This window comes from Pteropus vampyrus, unplaced genomic scaffold (genome assembly GCF_000151845.1).
Source record: "Pteropus vampyrus isolate Shadow unplaced genomic scaffold, Pvam_2.0 Scaffold18, whole genome shotgun sequence".
NCBI classification, from domain to species: domain Eukaryota; kingdom Metazoa; phylum Chordata; class Mammalia; order Chiroptera; family Pteropodidae; genus Pteropus; species Pteropus vampyrus.
In genome coordinates this window covers 5,640,982-5,656,427 of record NW_011888799.1, presented here as the reverse complement: position 1 = coordinate 5,656,427, position 15,446 = coordinate 5,640,982, and the positions used below count along the sequence as shown (strand labels likewise).

The 15,446-nt window shown below is 34.7% G+C and overlaps 1 pseudogene; it reads left to right on the top strand.

Moving 5' to 3' along the window:
- The first annotated feature begins 4,367 nt into the window (after positions 1–4,367).
- LOC111736232 lies at positions 4,368–4,486 on the top strand (annotated as a pseudogene).
- The last annotated feature ends 10,960 nt before the right edge of the window (positions 4,487–15,446 follow it).

The following is a 15,446-nucleotide window of genomic DNA, read 5'->3' as shown; positions in this document are numbered from 1 at the left end:
AATAGTGAAAAACTAAATCAACTGGACCATTTAAATGTCAATAGAAGATCAGATTCATATATCATCATAAATTCATACAAGAGAATATTATACAGCAATTACAATGATGAATCACAGCTTTGTGTCTGCACGACGATAAATCTTAAAAATAATACAGAAAAGCTAATTGAAGGGTATGTAGAGTGTGACACTATTTAGTTTAAAAACATGCAAAACAGTACCATATATTGTTTATAGATACAAGAATATGTAGTAAAAGCATAAAACATGTACGAGAATGATTAATGCTACCTTCCTGATCTTGATTATTTCTGAATAATAAGAAAGAAGAATGAGACTGGGAAAAGGAAACACAGAAAGCCCTCAGTTGTATCTGCAACATTTTTGTTCTCTAAATAGCTGAAGGAAATGTGGCACACTGTTAAGATTTAATTTGCTACAGATGTTCTGGATATACTAGGTAGTCATTATATCTTTTATGTATTTCTATGAGAAGGATATCATAATAAAAATAATTTTAAAAATTGATGCATCTCTAAGGGGTATTTGTATTACTGATTTAACAAATTCTTTTTGACCTTCTAGACCAGATGCTGAGACAGAGAACTCAACAATGAACAAGATACAATCCTGGTTTTAGACAGTGGTTCTCAAACTTTAATTGTGCATCAGAATCACTTAGAGGGCTTCTTAAAACGCAGACTGCTGGGCCCACCTCCAGAGTTTCTGATTCAGTAGTGAGGATGGGGCCTGAGAATTTGCATTTCTAACATATTCCCTGGTGATGCCGAAGTTGCTGATTCAGGGACCACACTTATCCTTAAGTCATTTAACATTGCTGTGGAAGGACTGTCTTTAGTCCTGCTGTAAGGATTCCAGGAGCTGATGGGAGAACTATTTTCTGGATGGCATGCTTGGCCAAGTCTCTAAAAGCACACTCAGGCTGCCTGCCCTAGGCCACAAGAAACACATCATCTTCCTAGCTTCTCAAGAAATGTAACTCTATCGTTTCATCCCTTCCTACTTGTGGTTGTGTGTATTTTGATTCATTTCATTAAAATTTTAGCTTCCTTGGGGGCAAACATGCATCTTGTTTGGTGTACACTCCATGCAAAATAGTTATTCTTGGATGGTGGAATTATGGGTACCTTAATTTTTTTTTTTTTTTTTGCTTCTCTGCATTATCTAACATTTCCAAAATGAACATTTTCATTACGAACAAGAATTAGTTGTATAATAAGGATATTATAGTAAGATAAATATATATATCAAGTTTTGGTAGCCTCTTAGACAAGGAAGGAGGTGCTAAGAAGTAAAATGCTAGGAAGTACGAGACACTAAGAAGTAATACAAATATGTAGTTGCCTTTAAGAGGTTTATGATAGCATTCATAAGAGAGAACATACATTGGAAAAATATTTAGTAATACAAAATATTCAGGAAACAGTATTCACAGCTTCCTGACCTTCACTTCCAGAGTTCTTTCCAAAATCCTGTGCCTAATTTTCAATATGTAATTGTGTTTTCTTTTTTAAAACGAGGCCTCAAATTGTATAAGATTCGGGCTCCTCAAAACCTGGATACAATCCTACTATTAAAAGGAGCTGAAGAACTGTTGTTAGCAAATTGTTCCCACTACTGTTTCAGACAGGGTGCAGGCACCCAAAGAACTTTAGGACTATGGTTGCTGTGCTTAGACTTAGAGCATCATTCTCTCCTTGGACAAGCCTTGCAGACTTTGCAAAAGCAGCTGAGGAGCTCTGACTAATATTTGAGACTTCCTCACTTTTTTTCTCACCAACTCCTCTATCTGGAGGGACCAGGGCATGAAGGAGAAAAATGGTCCAATACATACAATTCATTTTCAGCAGCTCATGAATGTTCATGTCCTGGCTTCTTCAACAGCAATACAGGATTGAACAAACAAGTTAGTATAGGAGAGCTTTGCCTCCGGTGCTCTCTGTGGCTGAATCTTGGGGAATTTCAGTTCCAGCACCTCCAGAGAAGTGGTCTTGAAACGGTAATGGAAATAGGATATTTTACTACATTTGGACCACATTTCACACTTTTCTGAGTAAAATATCCTTGTTCTTCCTCTCTGCCTTCTGGATCCCACCAGTCCCTCAATACAAGCTTAGTGTCTTCCTCCTGTAATTGCCTTCCCAGATCTATCTAGTCCAGACTGAAATCTTCCTCCCCAAAACCTAGCATGTAACATGTGTACCGTTCTTGAAGCTATTAGTTCAGACTCCTATAACCACATACTCTTGAGCAAGTGATAACAGTTATGAGCTTATAGTTCCCCAATAATAAATCATTTTCCACACTAATATGTGTTAATTTTATAATTAAAATATTTTCTGATGGCAATAATTCCTACTAATGTTACAGAGTTAGCATAAAGCTTAACATATACGTAAAGATCATTTGTAAACTATAAAATATTGTGCAAATATAAGGTACAATCAGAGGTGATATTCCAAATATTTAATGACCAGTAGGCACTGGCCTTGACCAATCAGAATAAACTTCAACCACAGTTCTGGGTGCAGGAGATCCAGTAGGCTCCCTGTTGGGGCCAGACATTAACTCTCTAGTTGCTGGATTAAAGGAAGGTTTGGAGTTTCCTAAAGAAACTGAGGTAATGGGGGCCTAATGGAAAGAGACTAAGGGACTAAGGCCACAGCTATCAAAAATACTTTAATATTTTAACAAGTATTTTAACTCGCATGTCGGTATAATATATTATTGCTTTAAAAGGCAATACTCTTTTATTCATTGGCTTAAAAGCAATAAAATTCAACAACTGTTATGTACATATTCAGTGTATGTTTTTTCAAAAAGTATGTTCAATCCTCTTTCATAGTCCACTGATTTGTAATGATATTACAGAACTCAGTTAAACTTGAAAAACCTACTAACAAATCCTAATTTTTGAGGTCTCCAGTTTTTACTCTTAGAAATGTTCAGGATACAATCTAACATTAACCAGCATACATAGAACCAGGAAAATCTCAAATAATAAGGGAAAAGACAATCAACAGACACCAACCCGAAGAAGATACAAATGTATGAGACAAAGAATTTTAAACAGCTCAAAGAAGTCCAGATGAACAAACTTTTCCATGAACAAATGGAAATACAGAAAGTATTAGTGAAGATATTAAGAATTGATATTAAGGATATATAACAAAGTATAAAGAATTGAATGAAAAAATTTTAAATGAAAAATATAATAACTAAAATTAAAAATTCACTGGATGAGCTCAGTAGCAGAATGGAGATGACAGAGCAAAGAGTTTATCAACTTAAAGATAGATCAATAGAAATGATTCGATCTTAACGACAGAGAAGAAAAGAGACAGAAAAAAATGAACCGTCTCAGGAATCCATGAAACCATACCTAAAGTTCTAACATACATATCATCAGATATTTAGATACTCTAAAATAAATAAGGAAAGGGGAAACAGAGAAACAAAAACCATAAAATAAATAAGAAAAAGATAAACATATGTTTAAATATACCAAAATTACAAGAAATGCAAATAGTTAAGCACATCAAATAACAGACAAGGATTGTTAGAATTGCTTTCTTAAAAAAAATCCAAAGATATGCTGTCTATACGAAACAAGTTTAAATATAATACTATAAGTAACATTAATTAAAAAATGTAAAAAGATATACCGAAAGAAAGCTGGTATGGCTGTATTAACATTAGACAAAGTAGATTTCAAAGGAAGAAAAATTAACAAGCATAAAGAGGGACACTACATAATGATAAATGAGTTCATTAAGAAAATATAATAATCTTAATGTATATGCACCAAACCGCTGAGCTTCAAGATACATGAAGCAAAAACATAGACAAATTCACAATTGTAGTTGGAGATTTTAATACTCCTCTCTTGTTAATAAATGGAACAGCCAGATCCCCCACCCCCATAAAAAATCAGCAAGGGTATAAAACCGTTAACAACACTATCAAACAACTGGATCTAACAGACATTTATAAAATATTCCACCCAATAACAGCAGAATACACGTTCTTTTCAAATATATATGGAACCTTTGACAAGACAGACCACATCCTGGGCAATAAAACAAACTTCAACAAATTTAAGGGAATTGAAATCATATAAAGTATGTTCTCTAACCATAATGGAATTGAACTAGAAATCAGTAACAGAAAGATAAATAGTAAACCTCCATATCTTTGGAGATTAAACATTCATCTAAATAGTCTATGGTCAAAGAGAAAGTCCCAAAAGATATTTAAAAATATTTTTGACTGAACAAAAAGGAAAACACAACACATATGTCAACTATACTTTAATAAACCATTACACATAAAAATCTGTGCGATGAGTCTACAGCCATGCTACCCTGAATACACCTGATCCTGTCTGATCTTGGAAGCTAAGTAGGGTCGGGCCTGGTTAATACTTGGATGGGAGACCACCTAGGAAGATCAGGCGCTGTAGGAGTAAAAAAAAAAAAAAAAAAAAAAAATTGTGCGATGAGGTGAAAGCAGTGCTTGAAGGGAAAGTTGTAGCATTAAAATGCTTATGTTAGAAAAGAAGAAAGGTCTCAAATCAACAAACTAAGCTTGCATCTTAACTTAAGAAGAGCAAAATAAATTCAATGTAAGCAGAAGGAAGGAAATAATAAACAGCAGAAATCAATGACATTGAGAACAGAAGCACAATAAAGAAAATCAATGAAATCAAAAGCTGATTCTATGAATAGGTCAATGAAATTAATAAACTCTAGCCATACTGACAAACAATAAAAAAGACACAAGTTGTCAGTTTCAGTAATGGAAGAAGGACTATCATTACAGACCCTACAGATATTAAAAAGAAATACTGTGAACAACTCTACACACTCAGACAAACAAATTCTTCAAAAGCCACAAACTTCCAAAACTCTCCCAAGAAGAAATGGATAACATATACATATAAAGAATTGAATCCGCACATTAAAACCTAAAAAGCAAACAAACAAACAAAAAAAACAAGCAAACCAAAAACTCCAGGCTTGGATGTTTTAACTGGTGAATTCTATCAAACTTTTAAAGAACATAAAGGAGTTCATCAACATGAAACCAGTATTACAAGACATGTTAGAAGGACTTCTTTAATGATAAGAAGAAAAATAAAAAAATGTGAATAATAAAATGGCAATAACTACATACCTATCAATAATTACTTTAAATATAAATGGATTAAATGCTCCAACCAAAAGATGGGGTGGATGAATGAAAAAGAAAACAAGACCAGTATGTATGTTGCCTATAAGAGACTCACTTCAGATCAAAAGACACACACAGAAAGTAAAGGGATGGAAAAAGATGAAAATGAAAACAACAACAACAACAACAACAACAACAACAACAACAAAGGCTAGGGTAGCAATATTTATACCAGACAAAACAGGCTTTAAAACAAATGTTATAAAAAGAGACAAAGAAGTACCCAGTAATCCCACTTCTGGGTATTTATCTGAAGAAACGCAAAACACTACTTGGAAGGGACTACTATGTTCATTGCAGCATTATTACAATAGCCAAGATATAAAGGCAATCTGGGTGTCCACCAATGGATGTATGGATAAAAAAGAGGTGCTACATATATACAATGGAATATTACTCAGCCATAGAATGACATCTTGCCATCTGCAACAACATGGGTGGATCTAGAGGGCATTGTGCAGAATAAAGTAAGTCGGCCAGGAAGACAAACGACATATGATTTCACTTACATATGGAATCTAGAGAACAAAATAAACAAAACAGAAACAAACTCATAGATACAGAAAACATTTTAATGGTTGCCAGATGTGTGAGGGGCTGGGTGTGGGGTGGTGGGTGAAAAGGGAAGGGATTAAGAAGTACAAATTGGAGCTACAAAAAATAGTCATGGGGACGTAAAGTATAGCATAAGAAATACAGTCAGTAACTGTGTATGGTGTCCGATAGGTACTAGATTTTTCAGGGTGATCACTTCATAAGTTATATAAATGTCTAATTACTATGTTATACACCTAAAACTAATATAATATTGTATGCCAACTGTAATTGAAAAATAAAAAATTATTTAAAAGAAAGAAAAACTTCTATAGAACAAATAGTACCAATTCTACACAATCTTTTCCAGAAAATCTAAGAGAAGGGAACACATCCCAACTTATTTTATGAGGCTAGAATTGCCTTGATACCAAAGGTAGACCTAGAAAATACAAGAAACTATAAACCAATATCACTCATGAATAGCACACAAAAATTCTCATAAAAATATTAGGAAATTGAAACCCACAATATGTAAAAGAATAATATTTCATGACCAAGTAGGGCTTATCTTCAGAATGCAAGGCTGGTTCCAAATTCAAAAATCAATCAGTATAATTCATCATATTAAAAAGCTAAAGAGGAAAAATGACTAGAGCATATCAAACATTGCAGAAAAAGCATTTGAAAACATCCAGCATCCACTCATGATGAAAACTCTCAGCAATCTGGAAATAGAAGGGAATTGCTCTAATTTGATAAAGGGCTTCTACAAAATACCTATAGCTAACATCATGCTTAATGGTGAAAGACTGAATGCTTTCCTCTAAAACCAGGAATAAAGCAAGGATGTCTTCTCTCATCGCTCCTGTTCAATACAATACAGGCAGTCCTAGTCAGAGCAATAAGGCAGAGAAAGAAAGTAAGAGGCATACAGATTAGAAAGAGAGAATGTTGTGTCTATTTACAGGCGACTTGGTTTTCTATATAGAAAATCTCCAGGAATCTACTATGTCCAAAATTAATAAATGAGGTTAGCACAACCACAGAATATAAGGTCAATTCACACACAAAAAAAAGCATCATATTTCTATATACTTACGATGAACAATCTGGAAGCCAAAGTTAAAAAAAAAACGATATAATTTAAAAATGTAAAAAGAGAAATAATTAGGTTTAAATCTAATGAAATGTGTACAGGATCTGTATGCTGACAACTACAAACATTTTTGAGGAAAGAAATCAAAGGACATAAATAAATGGAGAGACAGACTATGTTCATGAGCTGTAAGACTCAATTTAGTTAAACATGTCAATTTTCTCCAAATAAATCTAAAGATTAAAGCAATTCCAATAAAAACTCCAATAGGATTTCTGGAGATACAGAAAAGCTGATTTTAAAATTTATTTGGAAAGGCAAAGTGACAGGAATAGCCAAAACAATTTTGAAAAGGGAAAAAAATGGGAGGAATAAATCTACACGATTTTAAGACTTACTGTAAAGCAACAGTAATCAAGACAATGTAGTATTATTGGAGGGGTAGAAGCATAGCTCAATGGATCAGAATAGAATGTCCAGCAATTGATTCACAAAATGTGGATTGTTGACAAAGGTACAAAGGCAATTGATCATCCACAGGCAAAAGTATCTCAGAAAAAAAATCTAAAAACAAAAATTTTGACCTCAATTTCGTACTTTATACAAAAATTAACTCAAAAATGGATCATAGGTTATCTAAATGTCTCATCACTATGTCGTACACCTGAAAATAATATAATATTGTATGCCAACTATAATTGGAAAATAAAAAATTATTTAAAAAATGGATCATAGATGTAAAAATAAAATGTAAAACCATAAAGCTTTTAGAAGAAAATATAGTAGAAATATTCATGATTTGGGATTAGGGAAAATTTCTTAGGCTCGATACCAAAAACACAACCAAAAAAAGAAAAAAATTGATAAATTGGATTTTATTAAAATAATTAACTTTTGCTTTGTGAAAAACACTAGGAGAATGAAAAGTTATAGGCTAGGGAAAAGTATTTTCAAATCACATATCCAAAAAAGGACTTGTTTCTAGAAGTACTCTCAAAACTCAATAGTATAAAAACAAACAACACAATAAAAAAAGAGGAAAACATCTTGTTATAGTTTAATTCTTATAATCCTTAAAACAAAGATACTTATCATGATAGGAAACAATGACGAATGACTTTTGTTTATTTCTGATGCCTTTTTAAAATATAGTGCTTTCTGGATAATTTACATTACTGTAAATGAGACCAAATGTAATTGAGCCTTATAATTTAATTCTGTTTAATATTATGGGAAAAGAATAAGCTAAGCATTTTATTCACTTTAGTTTAATTCAAGTGATCTGCTCCTACAGAAAGCTTTCCTTGACCCTTAAATCTGATTTCAGTGTTCCTCCACTGTGTTTTGCCGGGTTCCTGTGCTTATGTTTATTGCAGCATCTTCCTTATCTTACAGTATTAACCTTTCTATATCTTAAGGGTAGCTTTCATTTTATTCCTGAGCTCTAGCATAGTAACCATCAAGTAGTAACCACTCAGTGAGTGTTTGTTGAACAATTAAAACTTGAAAAAAAAATTATTGATAAAATAATTAAATGACAACAAAAACAATGAATCTGATGCTTTTAGAATGGTACCTAACACACCATAAATACTCAATAAATGTTATGCATTCATTCAACAGATATTAGTTAGATATCTGCTAAGTGTGAAGCACTATTATGGGTAATAGGATATTATAAGGTATAAGCTTTTTAGCTTACAGCTGTTAGAACAATGAACAGAACAGACCAAAATCCCTGCCTTCGTGGAACTTATATTTTTATAGGGGAGATAGATAATAAGTAAAATAAATAGATGAAATATGTAGTTTGTTAGATAGTTTTTTTTTTTTAAAAAAAGATGAGGAGCAAAAGACTTGAACGTCTAGACACTTCACCAAAATGGATATGTAGGTGAAAAACAAGCATATAAAAAGATGCTCAACATCATTAGCCATTAGGAAAATGTAAATTAAAATCACGACAAGATATTACTATACAAGGGATTTTGGGATGGGTTATAGAACTGTTCCTATCCTAATTGTGTTGATTTTTACACAGAGAACTGTACACACACACAGGTCAATTTTACTATATGTTAATTTAAAAGAGAAAGAAAAGAAAGCCTACACCTAGGCAGGGGCTCTGAATCCATCCGAAAGATAAAATTTGTCAAAATTTTGTGTCCCTCATTCAATTCCAAAGGGGAAAACAAATATTCTTAAGTCAAACAAATAAATTAAAAAATGAAAAACAGCAAGATGAAACAAACCAAAAACACATCTTTTACATGTAGTCTCAGTATAATATCGGAGTTGATTTATTAGGTAAATATCCTACACAACTATACAATCATGTTTCAAATTATTAGAGCAAAAGGCTGAATGAAAAAACTGCTTTTTGATGTGAAATTGTTACCATTCAGAGGCCTACTGTGTTTTCTTCATTTACTTAATTTCATTTTCTATTTCAAGCTGGATCTATTGACAAGCACTCTGAGACTATTTTTGTAAAAAAAAAAAAAAAGTGTATGTAAGGGTTCACAGTGGGTTATGAGTGATCTGTATTTTCTTTTTGCATCTATTATTTTCATAAACTAATAACTTAAACAAATTATAGGAAATCAAGTCAATTGCTAACTTGAGTATCTTTCACATAGAAGTTTTTTTAAGACAGTGTTTTATTTTGCAGGAAAGAATTGGCTTAGTTACTCTAGGCATGAAATAATTAATCATAAATGAGTGCTTCTAAAAGGATTTCAAGTAATTAGTTCTCTTAAAAAGATTAAGTGTAAACAATTTGGCAGTTCCTCAAAAAGTTAACATAGAATTACCATATGACCCAGAAATTCTACTCCTATGCATATACCCAAAAGAACTGAAGACAAGTATTGAAATAAGTATGTGTAAACTCATGCTTATAGCAGCATTATTCACAATTGCCAAAAGGTGGGAACAACCCAAATGTCCATCAACTGATGAATGAATAAAGAAAATGTGGCACATCCATACAATGGACTATTATCCCATCATGAAAAGGAATAAAGTATCGATACCTGCTACAAATTGCATCAATCTCAAAAACATGCTAAATGAAAAAAGCCAGACAGAAAAGGTCAAATATTGTATGATTCCATTTATATGAAATATCCAGAATAGGCAAATCCAGGGACAGAAGGCTGATTAGTGGTTGCCCTGGGGGTGGGGAGAATGAGGAGTGACTCCTTAATGGCTATGAGATTTCCCTTTGGGGTGATAAGAATGTTTTGGAACTAGGTAGAGGTGATGGCTATACAACATTGTGACTATATTAAATGTCACTGAATTGTACCCTTTAAAATGATTAATTTTGTGTTCTGTGACTTTTATCTCAATTTAAAAAAAGGGTGAAGTGTGTCCCTGCCATCTCATTCACATTTGTAGCAAATTTTTTGTTTTTTAAGGAAATTAATTTAAGGATTAATTTAGTTTAGTCCATATCTGAATAGTTAGGAATTCCGAGTGGAATGCAACTTAATCAGTGATATTTAATTTTTTAAAAGTGATCTGAATACAGAAGTGCCCACTTGTCCAAGGATGATATGTTCCAAGACCCCCAGTGGATGCCTAGAACCGCAGATAGTACTGAACCAAATATATACTGTTTTTTCCAATACATATATACCTATGATAAAGTTTAATTTATAAATTAGGCACAGTGAAATTAACAACAATCACTAATAATAAAATAGAACAATTAAAACAATATAATGAAATGAAAATTATGTGAATGCGGTATTATTAAGTAAAATAAGAGTTATGTGAACACAAGTACTGCAATACTGAGGCAGTCAATCTGATAACCCAAATGGCTACTAAGTGACTAATGGATGGGTGGCATCTACAGCATGGATACTCTGGACAAAGGGATGATTCATATTTTTGGTGGAATGGAGCAGGATAGCGCGAGAATTCATCCTGCTATTCAGAACACAGCACGCAATTTAATAAAAATTACTAATTGTTTATTTCTGGGACTTTCCGCTTAATACTTTTGGACCTCAGTTGACCATGGGCAACTTGAAATTGCTGAAAGCAAAACCATGGATAGGAGAGGACTACTGTAGTCTAAAGATGTTCAGAGGAATTGAGAAGTTGTAATGGTTATAAATCATCATAATGAAGTACCCTTGTATGAGCTTTCCAGTGCTCCTCGTATGCAAAAGGTATCTACAAATATCCAAGTATGCCAAAATCCTCTGTTGGAATATATTCTTCCCAGCTGCTATTGCCCTAGTGGCTCTTGCAATTCTTGGGACATTGTTCTTGTCACTTTATGTTGTGATGTTGGCCTCAGAAGAGAAGGTGAAGGAGAATGGGGTGCTGTCTACAAAATTTGACTTCGGGGTCTGAAATGTTTCGAAAATTTTGAAATCTCAGGCTTATCTTATTGTTAACAATGGTTCTTTCAAATACCCAAGTCTCTTTTTGTGAAAATTCTTAAATCATCTTGTTTTTCCTTTGAAAGTATGTAAAAACCCGTGCATGATGTATACAAATGACCATCCTTTAAAAATCATCACAAAAGGGAAGGGGGGGGGGGATAAAAAACAATCATCACAAAGTCCTTTATTGAAATTGTTTGTGATATATCCATTTTATTTACTCTGAACCCTGATCCTGAAAATTTTAGGTAAAAGTCCTGAGCTGGGTATTCTCTGCTCTTTTCAGACTCACTCTTACCTTTTCTCACCATACCCTTTGCCCTGGCAGGCTGACCTCCACTGATTTCATCAATGGGCTCCCAGATCCTCTGGCTTCCTATTTGGTTCGGCCAATGGGAGGCACATGCAGTTCAGAGGGCAGGGGCAGAGAGAAGTTAGGGTATTTATCACCTGCTTCCCTCTCTATAGGCTGTGAGTTGACCGTGACTATTCTTCTATAGAAGGCCATCACTTCCATTGTGTGACCCTCTCCTACAGCTACAGCCGTAGCCACAACTTCAGCAACAGCTCTCCCTCTGTTCCAGATATTTCGCTTTTTTGCTCTTTCTGACTTAGGGGTAGCAAAGTCTCCACACTGATTTTAGTCCTTTGCTGCTACACCATCTCTCATATTATGTATAGCGCTGAATACAGGACTGACTATATCATTTGTGGGGCTCAGTACAAAATGAAAATGGAGGAAACTGTTCAAAAATTACTAAAAATTTCAAGATGGCAACCACAAGGGATTAAACTAAGTGTGGGACCTTTCTAACTGTGAGGTCCTATGTGACTGCGTAGGTTGCACACCTAAGAAACCTGCCCTGCCTGCACACTATTGTAAATAGTACTTACCTTAAATGTTCTTCAGTTACCTATTGAGTGTGCCACCTGTTTCCTGCCAGGATCCTTTCTAATATAAGGTCTCATGGATTCTCTCCCACTTAAAAAAATTGTGGCTTCATTAGGGGTTCTGGAAAAGTAGCCATTATCTATACTTACATTTAAACACTGTGCAATTTAAAACTTATTAATAGATTTGCATCCACAGTAGAAAGTTTACAATCTCTTTCTTCCTCACCCTCACAGCTAACAAAGCTACTTATTTGGGAACTGTTGTGGACCATCACATCCTTTGAGCACCACCTATCATGTAGCTGAAATGTGTGACTCCCAAACATACCTTCTAGGCAGATATAGGAATTTTTAGCAGTGATTTCAACCAGTTTTTATTTTTTGTACTGGATACAGGATCTACTACCTATCTTAGCTTTTTTTTTTTTTTTTCTTCTTAGAAATCTGACTTAAACTGAGAACCTGCTCAGAGCCTGGAACCTATTTCTCTCCCTCTGGCTAGAAAGTTGTCTGAGATAGTGATCGCTTAGTATTACTAAACAAACACCAGTTAGGCCTCCTGTCTTGAGTAAGGCCGGCTCTGTCAACACCATCCTTAACAGATTTGGGGGTTGAGGTGCCTATCAACAAATTATGCTGTCTTGCTGCTTTTAAAATGAGAGTCCCACAAGCCTTTTTGTGCCTGACTTTTTGCTTTCATTGCTTTGGTTGTTACTGATTCAAGGATGGCAAGGATAGAGTTTGAGAAACACCCCACAAACATATTGTTTCATTGCTTGAACTTCCCCCAGACTCATCTGCTCTTGACCACTGAGCCTTCAACAACTGTATTAGGTACACCTGTCACTCATTCCTAAATACACATTTGACTTGTTCTAGCCTCATGATCCCTGATTGGTCATGTTGCCTCTCAGAGCCTTCATTGTGCAGCCTTGGAGAAAACAGGAAGCACAGGTGGTATTTTCTTTCCATGCTCTTCTCCCCCCCACACACAATTTCTCCACGCCTTAGGTTTTTCCAGCTTTTAATAAGCTCTCCTGAAGAGCCATTTTAACATAAAGGGAAGTGTTACATAGTGCTGACTTCTTTGAATTACCAAATATATTCTCATCTTTTCTCTGACACGCAAATTTTCTCTCAAAGAGGACAAACTTTCATTTCAAATCAGGATCATACGTAAACATAATTCCAGCTGTTTAAATCCAGAGCACACACACACAAAATGACTCCTAGAACAATACATGAATGCTCACTGGGCCTAAAACATTTCATTTGGTTATGAATTGGCTACGTCTTCATTTCCATTCAGCTCTGATCTGTTCTTAAGATAGGCAAATAACCAGTGTGGCCTCAGAAATGATTCTTCTCTTGTGAAAGCCAACAGCATTCCTTAGATTTCCAGTCTGGACAGCTGGAAGGGGCGGGAGTGGTCTTGCACTCAAACGACAAATGAAGAAATTCAGAGCTGCAATTCTGGACTGGGTGACAGAGTGGAGAATTTTACCCAGTGCATTTGATCTCTAATCCATGCAATTCTGAAGTGGCTCTGTGAAAACATACATTCTTGGGGAAAATCTGCTTCTCAATTTTAATTTGCCTGTTCCTGTCACCCAGTCCTCCTGCCCTTTACCTTCCTGTACATTTTCATCTGTAGCTGAATAGGTCCTCAACGATGGGTCCTTGCTATCTGCAGGGTTCATTCTTACCCTTCGACCCCCACTGCTGGCCTACCTGCCAGATGCAGGTGCTGCCCTGAATGTCTTGCAGTAACAAAACTGCCATTTTTTCATGCCTCCTACAAGCCAGTCCTGCATTGCAATAATTTACATAAAAATTTCATAATTATTGGTAATAATTTAAAATAATTGTATAAACCTGATAAAACATTTAACACTTTAGAATATAATTATTTTATCTTTAAATTTATTTAAAACATTTCAAGCATTCAGTAGAAGTAGAGAGAATAGTATAATCAACAGCTTCAATAATTATCCATACTTAAAAAACAACAATTAGCCATACTTTGCTAACTTTGTTTTATTTATTTCCTATTTTTGGGAGGTGGGGAGGGGGCTGGAGTATTTGAAAATAAATCCTAGACACACTTTCACCAAAAATTCCTCATTATGCATATTTAACACGTAAGAACTGAAGAAAAAAAAAATAACTACAATGCCATTACCAAAATTAATAATTTTTAACATCTATATCATCTATATTTTATTATCCTAATTGTCTCAACAATGTCATTTTAGCATTGGTTTATTCAAATCAGAGCCACAAGATCTAAACATTGCATTTGGTTACTAGGCATTTCAAAAGACACTATTTTCATGCATTTGACCTTTACATTAGGCCAATGAAAAATATGTGGTCCCAGTTTACAAGTGGGTGAACTGGGACTTAGAGATCTCATTGCTGGTTGGGGCAAAACCCAGAATTTGAATTAAGGTATGCTCAAGTCCAAAGACTCTATTCTACTCTTTTCCCTTCAGGCTTCCAGAATTTATCCTGTGTTGCAGAGAGGCAAGAGGGTTAGTGGTTAAGACAGAGGGCTTGGGCCCAGGTTAGCCTGGATGCAAATTGGAGCAAGTTATGCAATCTGTCTGATCCTTCACTTCTCTCTGTATTTGTAAAATAAGAATACTATAATGACGATGGTTTAGGCTGATTAAATAGGATAATGCATGTTTAGTGCTTAGCACAGTGCTTGGCACATAAAAAGCACACAATAAACCTTAGTGATTATCATTAGTGCAGAGGAGAAAGAACTACCAAATGGTTGCTTTTGTCAGTAGCTCACAAAAGAAGGGTCATCATTGTTAATACAACCTATTTGGGATGGAGGATGAAGGTTTGGGAAGAGTGAGAGTAGGGTGATGATTCTGCCTGGATTGGAGAATGGAGCCCTGGACATAAATTATTAAACAGGCACCCAGGGAGTCCTCTGGAGGACTCAGCAGGAAAACAGTTAACCGTGTCTTCTGAAGGCTAACCCTGGTTGTCTCTACAGAAGGAAAACCACTGGGTGGCAGACAGGGTGGGAGGGAGACTTCTCAATGTTTATTTGAATTTGGAACTATATGAATGCATCAAATCTACTCCAATACATGAATTGCATTTTTTTTTTTTTTAAAAAAAATCTCTTTTACCATGGGGATAACTGCTGAGAATGGGAAGACTAGGATATAAAATCATCATCATCATCATCATCTCCTGAGGGAGATGGATGGTGGTGGTGGTGGAAGAAATAAAAAAGAGAA